Source organism: Hippopotamus amphibius, chromosome 4 (assembly GCF_030028045.1).
Source record: "Hippopotamus amphibius kiboko isolate mHipAmp2 chromosome 4, mHipAmp2.hap2, whole genome shotgun sequence".
NCBI lineage: Eukaryota > Metazoa > Chordata > Mammalia > Artiodactyla > Hippopotamidae > Hippopotamus > Hippopotamus amphibius.
Window position 1 is genome coordinate 70971694 of NC_080189.1, and position 14673 is coordinate 70986366.

Sequence of the window (14673 nt, forward strand, 5' to 3'; positions counted from 1 at the left end):
GTTTTCTCCTTTAAAAATAGGGGTTAAGATATTACTTATCGCCAAAGGCTATTGGGAGGATCAAGAGACGTAAAGATCAAGGACTTTAGAACACTGTCAGGCACGTGCAGTGTTAGCTATTATAACCTATTATTGTCACTGTAGTCACAGTAATACAGGACAGGGCTAGGGCCTGGGTGTGCAGAAGAGAACAAAGCACATGGTGCGTGCCACTATGACGCTTATACTCTACTAGGGGTGACAGATAATAGACTCTGGAAATATACAGCAGGTCGGCAAGTAATAAGGACAAACATAAAGGAATGAAGAAAGATAAGAAAAAAATGAAATGAAGCTACACTGGGGAAAAAAAGAAACATGATTAATACAAAGCACTTCCTCTTCTCTCACATACCAGACCTCTAACCTCAAACAGAACAGAAATCACCCTGCTCTGCCTGCTTTTTTCACTTAGAAGAAATTAACAGCCTTGGAAGCCTTTCTGCAACATCCTATAAACTCCTGAGAGTTGACAGTATTGTCCTATTTATTTTCTCTTAAAACATTACCATTTATTTTGCCACTCAGCATCTCCAACTATAAATCTACTTGCTATCCACACAATTTCAAGACACTCCAGTTTAAAAGGTATCAAATAGAACATACAGTCAGGCACAATTTTTTTCTTTTGACTCCATTCATGATAAAAGGTCTGCAAACATGAGGACCAACCAATGTCATATCTACCCCATAGCCATACATCCTTGAAAAGACATGAGACCATAATGCTGCCCTGACTTTGCAAGAAACAGCATGCAAAGTGGCTTCCAGTTGACAAGGAAAGTGTAGATGCATAGTACATCTCCTTGCTCTTATCAATATAATTCCCATAGAGTACCTTTAAGTGGCCTCTAAAATTGTATTAATTATTAAATGGAAGCCTCAGGGGCAAGGAGAACCTTCCAGTCATAGTTTTATTTACCCTCATCACCTGCTGTTTGCTCTGGGTTTATTTAAAGTCATAATCACGTCTCCTGTGATGGAGGATTTGGGCTGCTTTTTGGTCACATATGGAAAATATTATATATCCACATCAAATGTGCATGTGGTCTCTGTTAGTAGAAACCGATGTCTCATCTCCCTAGAATTAAACCATGTTGCCCCTGTGGGCATATAAGCTTGAAGTCTACAGGGAGTCCTCAAGAAAACAATTCCTTAAATGATCCACAAGGAGGGAAGAGTTACTTAGACCTTTAATAGCGCTTTATAATCATTGCTCATCACCAAAACACAAACAAAAGAACAAACACTTAGTAAAAGAACAAACACATGTATTGATTTGCAATATTATTTTGGCCAAAAGTTTGTTTTGCTTTATCCATGCAAGAACAACGAGGAGACTCCTCAACACCTGTTAAAAACTGAGAACCACAAAGTTCCCTCTGTGTCTACGGGAGAGGAAAAAAAGGATTCATCCCTAGACTCAAGGCAGGCTTCAGGGGCCTGGGACCAGTGTGGTCACACAGGCTCCCTGGCTCGAAAGGGCCCAGAATTGGTATTTAGTGCTTTTTAGTCACTATCTTGAATCTCTTTGTAAGTTGGGCTTTAATTTTCCACTGGAAATTTAGAGCCTCAGCTCACACATAGCACTGCCCCCTGCGTCTCCCCACCATTCCCGGATGGGTTCTCAGTAGACTGCCCAACTCTTGACACCCTGGACCCCATCCCTTTCCCCTTCTTCTTGCACCATCCATCCACTGCGGCCCTCAGATGCGGGCCACTGGGTCAAGTCCACGGAGCAGGGCTCTCATTCCACCATTATGCTCTGCCCCCCCAGCCTACTTCCCCCTAGGATGTGCCTGGGCGCTGGAAGGTCAGGGTCGGGCACACCAAATGGCCCCAACTCCTCCATCCACCCACACACACATGGCTAGCAGCACCACTGGGCATTGAGCAGGTGACCCCGAGGGCCAGCCTCCAGCCCACCAGGATCCAGCTACTGCGTGCACCCAAGGGCAGAGGCTGCAATGCACTATGCTTGGCAGTCTCCATTTCTGACATGGGGGATGTCCCCACAGAAGGGACATTCAGTCTCTTCTAAGACATCACTCTTCCCCTTCGCCAACCCCTGAATTAAAAAACCCATTGCTATCATGACCATGTGCCCATCTCCTTTGGAGTCTGATAACTGAACTCAGTCCTAACACATCTGGGACTTAGGAAGCACCGAAGGGCATAGTTACCTCCATCTATGTCGCTTGAGAAAACTGTTGGGACAGGTGCAATACTGACCCATCTCAAGGACATATTTATTAATGCTTCAATGTATCTGAACCTAGGCAAGGTCAGTCAGTCTGGGGTCAACTCCAAGCACTTTGCAGACCCTCCCCCATAAACCACAGCCAGGAGAACCACATGCTACTTATGTTTTCCCAATGGTCACTGCCAGGTTTAGGTGAAATCCAGTCACAGAGAATTCTAAATATTCATCACTTTTCAGTTAAATGCAAGAACAGGGGAGTAGCAGTGACCAAGTCAGGAAAAAATATCAGCTCTTAAACAGAAGCTAGTTCCTATTTCTCAGAGCTTAATACTCAGACACCCGCAGCACTATATCTGGGGTAGGGAGTGAGAGGGGCACAGGAAAGGATGTTTGTTAAAAATACAGATTCCTGGACTCCACCACAGACCCACTGGATCTTCAGGGCTGAGGGGAGCTCACCGAATCTGCATTTGTTCCAAGCTTTCTAGTTGGTTTTCACACCACTGTGTGGAGGTCATTCTCTTATTATGAGCTTTCTACCATTGGAACAGCAATTCTCAGAAATTCAGTGTTTATAGGAGTCAACTGGAATTCCAATTAAAAATCCAGATTCCGGGCTTCCTAGGTGGCGCAGTGGTTAAGAATCCGCCTGCCAATGCAGGGGACACAGGTTTGATCCCTGCTCCAGGAAGATCCCACATGCCACGGAGCAACTAAGCCCGTGTGCCAAAAAAAAAAAAAAAGAAAAAAAAAATCCAGATTCCCTGAGCACCAAATCCCCAGGAGATTCTGATTCAGTAGGTCTGGAATCTGCATTTTAACAAGCAGCTCCCCCACCCCCATGCCACCCCATCCCCTACATTCCTGATGCAGGTCTCAGAACACACCTTGAAAAATACTAACATTTAAAAAATTCCAAAATTCTTAGCTTTTTATTATTTTAGGACAGCCACAATTAAACTTCAAATCTTTTGACTAATGTTATTCAAACACCTTTTATATGCTAGAGCCCAAGGTGGGGAAGATGAATTGGTCCTTTTCTAAAGATTGGAGTTCAGGAAGGAAAAACAGCCAAGTCCTTTAAAATGTTCAGTAATGTTGTGTATATACCATGAATTACAACAAAGGAGAATCCAAGCTCTTACAGTAACAGCAGCTGCCATGTACTGAATCCCTGCTGTATGTCAGGCACTGAGATAGACATTTTTCAAACGGTTACTAGCCAGCAAACTCGCATGTTAGTTTTCACATCCTCTAAGTAAGAAGCAAAAGTGTATGGATTACGGACCCAGGGTCTACCCCACGCTAAAAATTGTTTTCCTTCTGGGAGAAGCTGATCCTTACATTTATACATTGTTTGAATTTATAATGTATTTCCAATTATAACGTTTTAACTGATCCTTATTGCAACAGTAAAAAAAAAAATTATTTTTTATTCCTATCTTGCTGATGAGAAAACTGGGTTCTTAGAGGAAGAGCATGCCCAAGAAATGTAAACGATCAAACCTGAATCCGAGACCCTAAAAAATGGATGGAATTCCCATGACACCATATATATAATCAGCTAATTTATGCTTGGTTGAAAATAAAGGAAAAATGATACCATAACCTTTACGGTTTATAACAACAAAGGTTTACTTCCTGCCCACATTAGTATCTACTGCGGATGCATTTCAGTTGAAGTCCATACGTTCTTCATTCCAGGGCAGCCTTTAATCTGGGAAGTGAGTGCTGCTCCTCTAGAAAAAGGAGAAAAGCCACGGTGGAACATGCAACAGCTCACAAAGCTCCCACTTGGAAGTAACACATGTCACTTCTTGCTCTTCAAATGGACTAAGCAAGTTCCATGGCCAGGCTGCTCTTCAGGTGCTACTGAGAACAATACTTCTTTCCTGAGCACTTCTGCCACTGAAACTCTGACCTCTGAAGTAGCAGCAGTCTCTGATGTCAGCAGGAACACCAACTCTAAGTTTTCATGGCATTCAGACACAGGATATCAAGCATATGGGAGGAAAGCCGTGGAGAAATATTTCTCTAGAGACTCAGCAGTGTTAATCGCAAAAAAATATGTTCAGGTTTGCAGGTTGCCCTCTGCCTGAGACAAAGGTACTCCCAGCCTCTTTGATAACTTTGCATTTGTGCATGTAGTTTGTATTTGCGTGTGCATTTGCAGGGTCTGGCCTCACAGTCATATTACAAGCCCAACCACCAATTAGAGCATAAATAGCACCTTTCAACATCTAAACTGTGGGCAGTCAGTCGCGAAGCAAATTGCAAGTCATCCATTACTAATGACAATGTGATAAACTGGCATTTTTAAATAAATGTGAATAAATTTAAGAATATTCTTTAAACACTAGTACGCTTTTTCACTTGCATTCTGTTTTGGTGAACAGGAAAGAAAGGAGTGAGGTTACAGCTACTTCCTAAAGAATTGTGTTTGACCATGATTACATCCGTGGGTGTGCATCCCATCTGTGAACTTCAATTTACATGAGCCTTGCAGCAGAAAAAAACAGGTTCAGAACCACTTATCTAAACCACAGCCACATTTATCACTTGTATATTGTTACAAATAATTCCATGTGTGTTCTCACTAGCCAAACAGTAAGCACCCCACGAATAAGAACCACATTGCCTCCTTTTCATCCCAAGCAAGTGAGGAAAGAAAGGGCTTTTATTTTCTCTAAAAAAGCAAATGAGCCCCTGAAACCCTCCTCAAAACACGTGATGTATATGTTATTATTTTTCCCTTTGAAGTCAACAGGAATTAAACCTCCAAGGTACACAGTACAAAGGAGAGAAATATCAGTATTTCAAGCTCGTGTAGAAACAACCAAGCTCCAGACAGCTTTGTCCAAGACATAAAACAGATAAATGATTCAAATAGAGTCTATTTCATCATGACACGGTCTTCTATTTTATTTTTACATGTATTTACATGCTGGCTGATTGACTGCATGAAAGATTTGAGTCAGATAAAGCCCTGCCTTTCTTTAAGTAGATAGCATCAGCTCCTAATGCTAGAGGCTCTGCCAACAGTGGCACATCTAATAAATGAAACTATATGTATAACTGAAAAATAATTTTAATTTTCAGGGGAAAAAAGCTTTTTGATTCTCTCAAGGGAATCAGTTTCACACAGATCACTTAAGGCAGCATCAATGCCTGAAATTTATTTGGAAAGGCAGAGTGTTTAATTTTCCTGGGAGGAAACTGATTTTTCCACTTAAGAAGGAAGACTTCCATTTGAGAGAACAAAAGAACCTTCATGCATTATTGGATGTAATCACAGTGAGGCGACACTTTGCTATTACTTTGAATCAGGAAATGCCTCTTCTCCTTTAGACTGTCTCCTCTCTCTGGGTTTGACTGTAGCTCAAGTTAAACCCCAATTTATACCAGTCCTTTAAAAAATATCTGTGTGACCCTTTCCATACATCCTCTAACTAGTTTGATACACACAAAACTGCTAGTTAACGCACTGCTCTCTCCCTCCAGCTGAACCCTTCACTGTGAACTTGGACCCAAGGTTATGGACATGTGGGTCAGTCACAGGCAGTGGGACAGGGAAAGTCAACACCACAGTGCAGAGGTAGGATGCTTTGGGAAGCTAGCATGCTCTGTAGGTGAAGGTCACGCGGTCATACAAGCCGTTTTCAGTGACAAGTACTTTGCATACATGGCACTGTTTAATTCTCTCCGCTGGCCTAGAGGCAAGATTATTGCCCCCATTTTAGAGTTGAGGAAACTGAGGCCTACAGAGTTTGAATAGCTTGCTTGCCTGGTGTGTGCACTTTTTGAGGCTAGATCTGAATTCAGATCCCCTATTATGAACCACTCAATTTGTCCAAGGTGCTATTAGGAGGATACCTCTGAAAGGATAAATAGGAGATTGGTAACAGCAGTTCCCTGAGGACTGGGGAGCAGCAAACTGGCAGAACTGGGGGCTCTGAGGATAGAGGAGAAGAAACAGACTTTTCATTGTCTGCCTTTGGCACATTTTGAATTGTTCTTTTTTACCTTGTACGGTCGATCCTCGTTATTTATAGATTTCATAACTGTAAATTTGCCTACTGGCTAAAATTTATCTATAACAGCAAAATCAATACTTGCATGCCTTAATGGTCATTTATAGACACACGCAGAGTGTTCAAATATTTTGTTCACTGGAATAAGCACTTCCCAGCTGAGGTGGAAAAGAACATATGCTCTGCTTCTGGTTTCAGCTCTCAGGAAACGATGAGCCACTGAGGATGGAGATGATAGTTTCGGAAAAGGACAGTGCAAGAAGCTTCAGACTCTGAGGCACTGGGATGGGTTTTGAATACCACCTCTGGCACCTGTTAGCTGGGTGGCCTCAGGCAAATCAACTTCATACCCTGAACCTCATTTTCTCTTTCGTAAAATAAAGAAAATGGAATCTACTGGTTGTGCTCAGGTTTTAAGATTACAATCTATGCGTGATTCTGGCATCTGTGTACATTCTTGCCCTAGATGCAGTGGTCCTATATTCTCTAGTTCAGTGTTCAGAGCAACTTCATAGAACATAATTATCTTAAACAAAAATCAACCGCATATGCATTTTTATACTATGTGTAAGAGGATGTGTATGTATGTTATATATTTGATTTTTTTGATTATGTGAGCAGAGTGGTTGGAAGGAACATAAAAAAGGATACATACCCTTAAGTGCTAAGGATGAAACAAAAATCAGACTTCAGGGGGTCAACCCCAAATTTCAGAAAAAGGGATCATATAGGATAGGAAAGCAAGAAGAGGTCCTAACTGACCAAGTGGACAGGGCAATGGTTAACACTCAGCTAGGATTCAGAGAGTTCTGAGACCATGAAGTGTACCCAAGGGGGACTGAAGGGCAAGCCCATAAAAATTGTAAGGCAGGGTATCTTTCAAGAGAAAAGCATATATACAGCTGCTGAACCTATGAGTCCATCCCAGAAGTAGGGCCAGCAATTGACCGAAGAGGTTCAGATCTCAGCGAGTGGAAAGCTGCAGAGGGGCTGCGACCACAGTTTTTGGGAACTGAGCCATGGATAAGCTGAGAATTTAGGAACCCGACCTGAAGGAGTCATACTAGACCAGAAGCCCTTTTGTTCATGTAAAGTTTTCTGGAGATAGAATCAGTACTTGAAATCAAATTTTGAAAGGATTCCGTGACCTAAAAAAGGTTAAGAATTTTACCTATAAAATATACAAATATTTTATCTTTTTTTTTTTTTTTTTACTTCTGTCATCAGTCTTAGTAGTCTTCTTTTTCAAAAAAAAATCTGAAAAGAAACAAAGACTACCCTCGCCAACCTCCAAATGCAGGGCGTGTAACAGACAATGACCTCAGCTGCTCTGAAATCCATTGTCATGAGCGCCATGAGGTCATGCTTCCCACTGGCTGCTCTGTGTGGGGCAGGGACACCGAGGCAGGCCTGTTACTGGGGGACAGGAGACTTCTCAGATGGCCTCTCAGAACCTTCCTTAGGCTGCATGGTGTCTAGGGCAATTCCATGTAACCTTACCTCCCAGTTCTTGTCTAAGTTAACATTCATCCTAGCCCGATGGCTTCATCCAGCTCCCTCCCATTCCCCCTCCCAAGGCGGTTCCCTAATAAAACTCCTTGCATGTTTAATCCTATGAGTCTGCTTCTCAAGCGAGCAAGACTAACCAAAGTAAGCCAATCTCTAATGTTCCGTAAAAGTTACCAAGTTATGGGTCAAAAACTGGGAAGCTGCACTCTGTGCTCCACACCGTAGACAGCTTGAGACTCACTACCCACAAGACACACTCTGCTTCCAAGACTGCAAGTCGCCAAGGTTCAGATTCAAGTCTTGAATAAATTACAGGTTACTGTACATTACAAATTATATGCCAAATTAAAAGCCTTTAAAGATCACACGTAAATGAATGTTAAATCCACAAATGCCATGAATCTATTCCACTGAGAATCTAAAATACTCTGGGTACCTTAAAACCATGAATTAGTCTAATAGGTCCAGGTGCCATCAGTCAGCCTCTGAGTCATTCCACACACCCTTCCTCCACCTGGATACACCTCCCTCCGTTTTCTACCTAGTGGATTTCCACATGTTCTTCAAAATGCAACTCAAAGTTTACCTCTTGTAGGAAACCCTCCCTGATTTCCCCTGGCCAGATTATCTACCTGGACTCTGTTTCTTTAAGGATTTGTACCTGACGTTATTGAAATACCTATCAATTAAGGTTTTTTCTTCAGGTGCTGGTAATTAATGATTGACCAAAAGTGCCTGAAACAAACAGCTAGCATGATTACCTCACAGAACTAGGGTCCCGGTCGGGGATGCAGTTGGTTCCATCGCTCCACAGTGTCATCCAGAACGTATCCCTGTTCCATCCGTCCACTTGATCATCCTCAGGGAGTTAGAAATATTGCCCCTCAAGCTCTAACCACTATCACCTCAAAAACCACACTCAAATATGGAAAGAGAAGGCAAAGCTTCCGACCTACCCGCCTCTCGTTTTTGACTAACAAGAAAACACTTTCCAGGTACACCCTTTTATCTCATTGGCTGCAACAGGGTCACATGGCCATTCCAACCAATCACAGCAAAGAGGACTATGATTACATGATTGGCTTAAACCAAGAATCATTTATCCCTCGAATGGAACCCACCTGCTCTGAGCGTGTTGCTGACTCATGCCCTAATTTCTTTTTTGAAATCAAGGCCCTGTTAGCCACGAAGATGGAAAGAGTTGTTGTTGAGCAGAGAACCGACCATGTCTGGCCCACACCCAACTCAGAGTCAGTGAGTTGACCTGCCTGTTCCTGGTTGACCTGCCTCTCTCTGCCTCCACACTGTATGGAGTCCTGCCTCCCATCCATAACTGGTGTATAGTAGCATTCAAGAAAAGTTTGCTGAATCGTGGAAACTTTTGTTTGTTGAAAATTAAATGCGGCACACAAAAAACTATAGGAATGCTAAAGAAAAAAAACAGGCTTACAAAATAAAATACTAGATAAATTTTCCAATGCCTCTCATTTTTACGAGAGGATGGATAGGAATGCTATCACAATTGCAGAGAGCAATTGAGGCCAAGCTGAAATGACAGCATGAACATTCTGACAATTTCCATAGTCAAAACTGCAGACCCCTCAGCTCTCTGACTCGCACTCCAAAGATGATTTTGGTGTCCCACTGAGGAACACAGCTATTTAAATGCGGGCCGTAGAATACATGACACACTGGAGGTGTTACACTAGATAAAGGGAACTGTAATAAAACTTTACTGGCGATCACAGACAATCACAATCCAAACACGGGTTTTGGTGTTACATAGGATACACTACTCATTGAAAACCTCCTGTAGTTCTCAGACTTCAGAGGTTATCAACTGACAAATTGAACCGCTCTGTGTTGGGTCCCTGCAGCAGTTAACACTCACCTAGCCGTTTTGTCTGCAATTGTATGTTCAGGTCACAGAAATGATAGGTCTTATGAATTTGGGGGGATGAGAGATCAGGAAGAGGATACAAAAGGACTCCCAAATTCCTAGTGTGAACAACTAAGTGGATGATGGACGGAGGAGCAAATCTGGAGCAAATCCTCTGCCTGGAACACTGTCCCTGCAGAAAAGCCATGACTCTCCCACTTACCTTGCGCAAGTCTGGGCTCCAAGTCACCTCCTCAGAGAAGCCTTCCCTGACTCTACCTAAAATGTGACCGCCATCAGCCTCCATCCTCTTACTCTGCTTCATCCCCTCCCGACATTACACTGTATTGTTTTCTGTCCCTCTCCCCAACTAGAATGTAAGTTCCATGAAGGGAGGAACCGTATCTCTCTTGTTCACTCCTGAGTCTCCTGAGACCAGTGTGTCTGGCACGTAGTAGCTGCTTAGTAAACATGAGCTGTGAGACTGGATGACAAGCTGGACTTATGGAGGTCAGTGAGAAAAGACAAGAGGGATGTGAGGCTCTGGACTTGATACAGTTGTGTTGGAGTCATCGGCTTAGTGTTAAGTACAACTGGGAGGCGGGGGAGCAGTGAGCTGTTTTCCCCCCAGTAGGAGAGGTTAAGTGAGAGAACAAAAAGCCAAGGGTGGATTCCCGGGACCTTCTGCCTTTGAGGGAGAAGAATAGGAGATGCAAGAGCATCTAGAGCAGTTGAAGGAGAACCAGGAGGCCATGATGCCATGAAAGCCAGAGAGGAAACGGTTTTAAGAAGATTTGATTAACAGGGCCTAAAACACAGAAGGGCCAAGAGGATGAGGATAGAAAAATGTTCTGTGGTTTACACGTATATGATACAATCAATCTCTCTCTCCCTCTGTGAGTGTCTGTGTTTGTGCATGTATGTGTGTAACTAGCTAATGAAAAAAATAAGAGTGCAGAACCAAGTCATTTTTCTTTTGATCTTTAACCATGATTCCACAGAATCAATCATTTCTTTACCTTGAAATCTGTATTACTTCTTATTAAAGTTTCCAGCCTATGTATTACTGTATTTTACAAATATCCATCCATCCATAAATATATATAATACACACGTGGCAGAAGCAGCCTAAAACAATTATTCCTAATTCATTTTCAAAGTCAAGAGGCATTTTAGTTCTAGGTCAGAACTCCCAGGATCCCATATGAAAAGCTCTGGAGGAAAAAAAACCTGGGAAACATTTCTTACTCCACAAGCTTCACAAGGACAGCTTTCACAGTGTCTGATTCAGAACTCCCAGGAGCAAAAAGAGATCCAGCACTTGTCCTTACAAAAGCCAAAACCCTTTCTTCACAATGTAGCAGCCTTATCACATGACCTCAGCTGGTCTGGAGGAGAGCAGGTGGGTGTGACATTAAAGTGCAATACGAAGTTCACCAAGCCCTAGGGACACTGGGGAGGGACAGGGTTTGCTTTCAGGCACGCTTATCCCTTTGGGGTGCAGATGGGGGTGGGCCTGAGAGAATGACTAATCGCCAGAGCAGCTCAGAGCTGAATAATTCCTCTCCAGCAGAGAGCTTCCCGAGTCTTTGTTTCAGGCTGAACTGGTGATGAGGACAAAGGAGAGGCCGGACAAGCCCCTGTCCTTTCTGCCTGTTACTTTCCTTTCAGTTCACAGTGGTGCTCGGGCTTGCTGTACATGAGAATCACCTGGCAGCTTTTAAAACGCTACTGTCCAAGTATGAAGCTCCAAATAGTAGTTTCAGCTTCCCAGGTGATTGCAACGTACAACCCCAGTTTAGACCTTGAATGCACTGTCTAGCCTAAGATGGCTGCTGGGAGGACACTTGCCAGACTCAGTTATTACAGATTCCCCAGAGAGGTCCATGGTCATGGCCGAAAGCGGAACACTCCCTGACCTTGTCATTAAAGCCTTCAAGCTGCAGCAATTTCACTTTCTGCATGACTCCCACGTCAGCCCAAAAGGGAATTAGCCACTTCAGCTGAGATGCTGCTTCAGGCAAAGGAGCTTTCCCGCATTTTTCTCATTTCCTCAACCAGAACACACAGGTTTCTGATCCATCCTAAAGAAAGATTTGGGGTTGCAAGTGTAGTCATTTTTCCATAAAGCCTATGATTTAAATTGTGATCCCCTAATATCAGTATTGGCATCGGGGGGAAGATTGGGAGAAATTCAGAATTTCAGGCCCCGCCCCAGACCCATCTCAAACTATAAATCTTGCTAGATGGCACAGAATGTGTTAAAATATTTTTACTGTACTGAAACGTACAAGTCTCTTTGAGAGAGACTTGGGGAAAGAGGCAAAATAAGCATCTCAAAGAGGAGAAAAGTAACATAAAACTTGTTCATCTGAAATTGACTTTTGTTGTTTTTGTTTTATGATTACTACCAGGAAGTGGCTAAATTTGGTAAAGATTTCTTTAAACTTAAGGGAATAAAACTAGGGGAGGAAACAAAATCTTAAGAGCAAATAATTTAAGAATTTCTGTAAATCATGTAATTAATTTAGCGAGTCTAAAGGATTTTCCCTGCCACCATCTTCTCAGGCTCGGAATGATACATTTATATTGAATCATAATTATTGCCTCCTCTTACTCAAAATTTTACCATTTGAAGATCCTTGAAATCAAATATCCCATCACAATAAAAGTAGTTTCAAGTCACACACAGTTCTAAGGATTATTATACCGCTAGGTGGCAATGTTGACCCAAAAATGCTAGAAACCAATGTAAACATCTTTTTAACTATATTTTGTGGCTTATTTAAATTTGTTTTTCCAAGATCAAGACATCTGAAAAGGTTAGAAATTGCACTACAATGCAGTGAAGACCAAGAACTGAAACGTGTGAATGAAGAAAATCATCTGTAAAAGACAATTGGAGGAGAAAGAAAGGGAGCTTCAGGAAGTAACAGACACTGTCTGAAACAGCAGGCCAGCCCAGAAATTCACAGGATGGACCTGCAAAAGAATTCAGTGAATCTGGACAACCGAAGGATTCCTGATTCCTGGTACTGTCCCAAAGGAGATCGCTGGCCCTGTAGGACTTGATGCTAATACATCTCCTTTGCTTGGTATCTGGAGAGAGCCTGAGGGAAAATTATGAGGTCTGATTCCAGGCAAGCAAATCATTCATCAGAATTTTTCTGCCTTGCCCTATGCCTGATTCCTAGCTATTGTCTTCAATGTCTGGCTTTGCCTATGAATTCCTGACCTTACTGTGCTCTAAGACTTAGGATTTTGGCCCTCCCCTAGGAATCCCTGCTACTGCCCCCCACCACAGCCTCACCTTGATGCTACCTCCTGGACCTTAGAAAAACATGACCCTAACTCAGACGGTACTTGCATCCTTCTCCAGACCCCACTCCTGCCAAGTCTTGTCACACCTTATAACTCCACACACAGGTGCTTTGAGCAAAGAATCATCCATTATTAGAGCCGGATGTAATTTAGAAGTGCCATTACATCAATCTCTTTTATTTTTCAAGAGAAATAAAGGAGAGAACAGTAAATAAATACTTAAAAAAAAAAAACTCAAAATGGATTAGAGACCTAAATGTAAGGCCAGACACTATAAAACTCCTAGAGGAACACATAGGAAGAACACTCTTTGATGTAAATCACAGCAAGATCTTTTTTGACCCACCTCCTAGAGTAATGGAAATAAAAACAAAAATAAACAAGTGGGGCCTAATGAAACAAAAGCATTTGCACAGCAAAGAAAACAATAAACAGGATGAAAAAACCCTCAGAATGGGAGAAAATATTTGCAAACAAATCAACAAAGGATGTCTCCAAAATATAGAAACAGTTCATGCAGTTCAACACCAAAAAAACAAAAAACAAATACCAGGAAGCGCAGAGTCCCAGGCAGGATAAACCCAAGGAGAAACACACCAAGACATATAGTAGTCAAAGTGACAAAAATGAAAGACAGAGAAAAGTTATTAAAAGCAATAAGGGAAAAACGACAAATAACATACAAGGGAACGCCCATCAGGTTAACAGCTGATTTCTCAGTGGAAACTCTGCAAGCAAGAAGGGAGTGGCATCATATATTTAAAGCGATGAAAGGGAAGAACCTACAACCAAGAATATTCTACCCAGCAAGGATCTCATTCAGAGTCCATGGAGACATCAAAAGCTTTACAGACAAGCAACAGCTAAGAGAATTCAGCACCACCAAACCAGCCCTACAACAAATGCTAAAGGAGCTTCTCTAAGAGGGAAACATAAGAGAAGAAAAGGACCTACAGAAACAAAAACAAAACAATTAAGAAAATGGTAATAGGAACATACATATTGATAATTACCTTGAATGTAAATGGACTAAATGCCCCAACCAAAAGACACAGTCTGGCTGAATAGATACAAAAACAAGACCCATATATATGCTATCTCCAAGAGACCCACTTCAGACCTAGGGACACATACAGACTGAAAGTGAGGGGATGGAAAAAGATATTCCATGCTAATGCAAATCAAAAGAAAACTGGAGTAGCAAGACTGATATCAGATAAAATAGACTTTAAAATAAAAAATGTTACAAGAGACAAGAAAGGACACTACATAAAGATCGAGGGATCAATCCAAGAAGAAGAGATAACAATTATATATGTACCCAATATAGGAGCACCTCAATACATAAGGCAAATGCTAACAACTGTGAAAGAGGAAATTGACAGGAACACAATCATAGAGGGGGACTTTAACAGCCCACTTACACCAATGGACAGATCATCCACAGAGAAAATTAATAAGGAAACACAAGCTTTAAATGACACAATAAATCAGATGGATTTAATAGATATCTATAGGACACTACATCCAAAAATAGCAGATTACACATTCTTCTCAAGTGCACATGGAACATTCTCCAGGATAGATCACATTTGGGGTCATAAATCAAGCCTTGGTAAATTCAAGAAAATTGAAATCGTATCAAGCATCTTTTATGACCACAACACTATGAGATTAGAAATCAATGACAG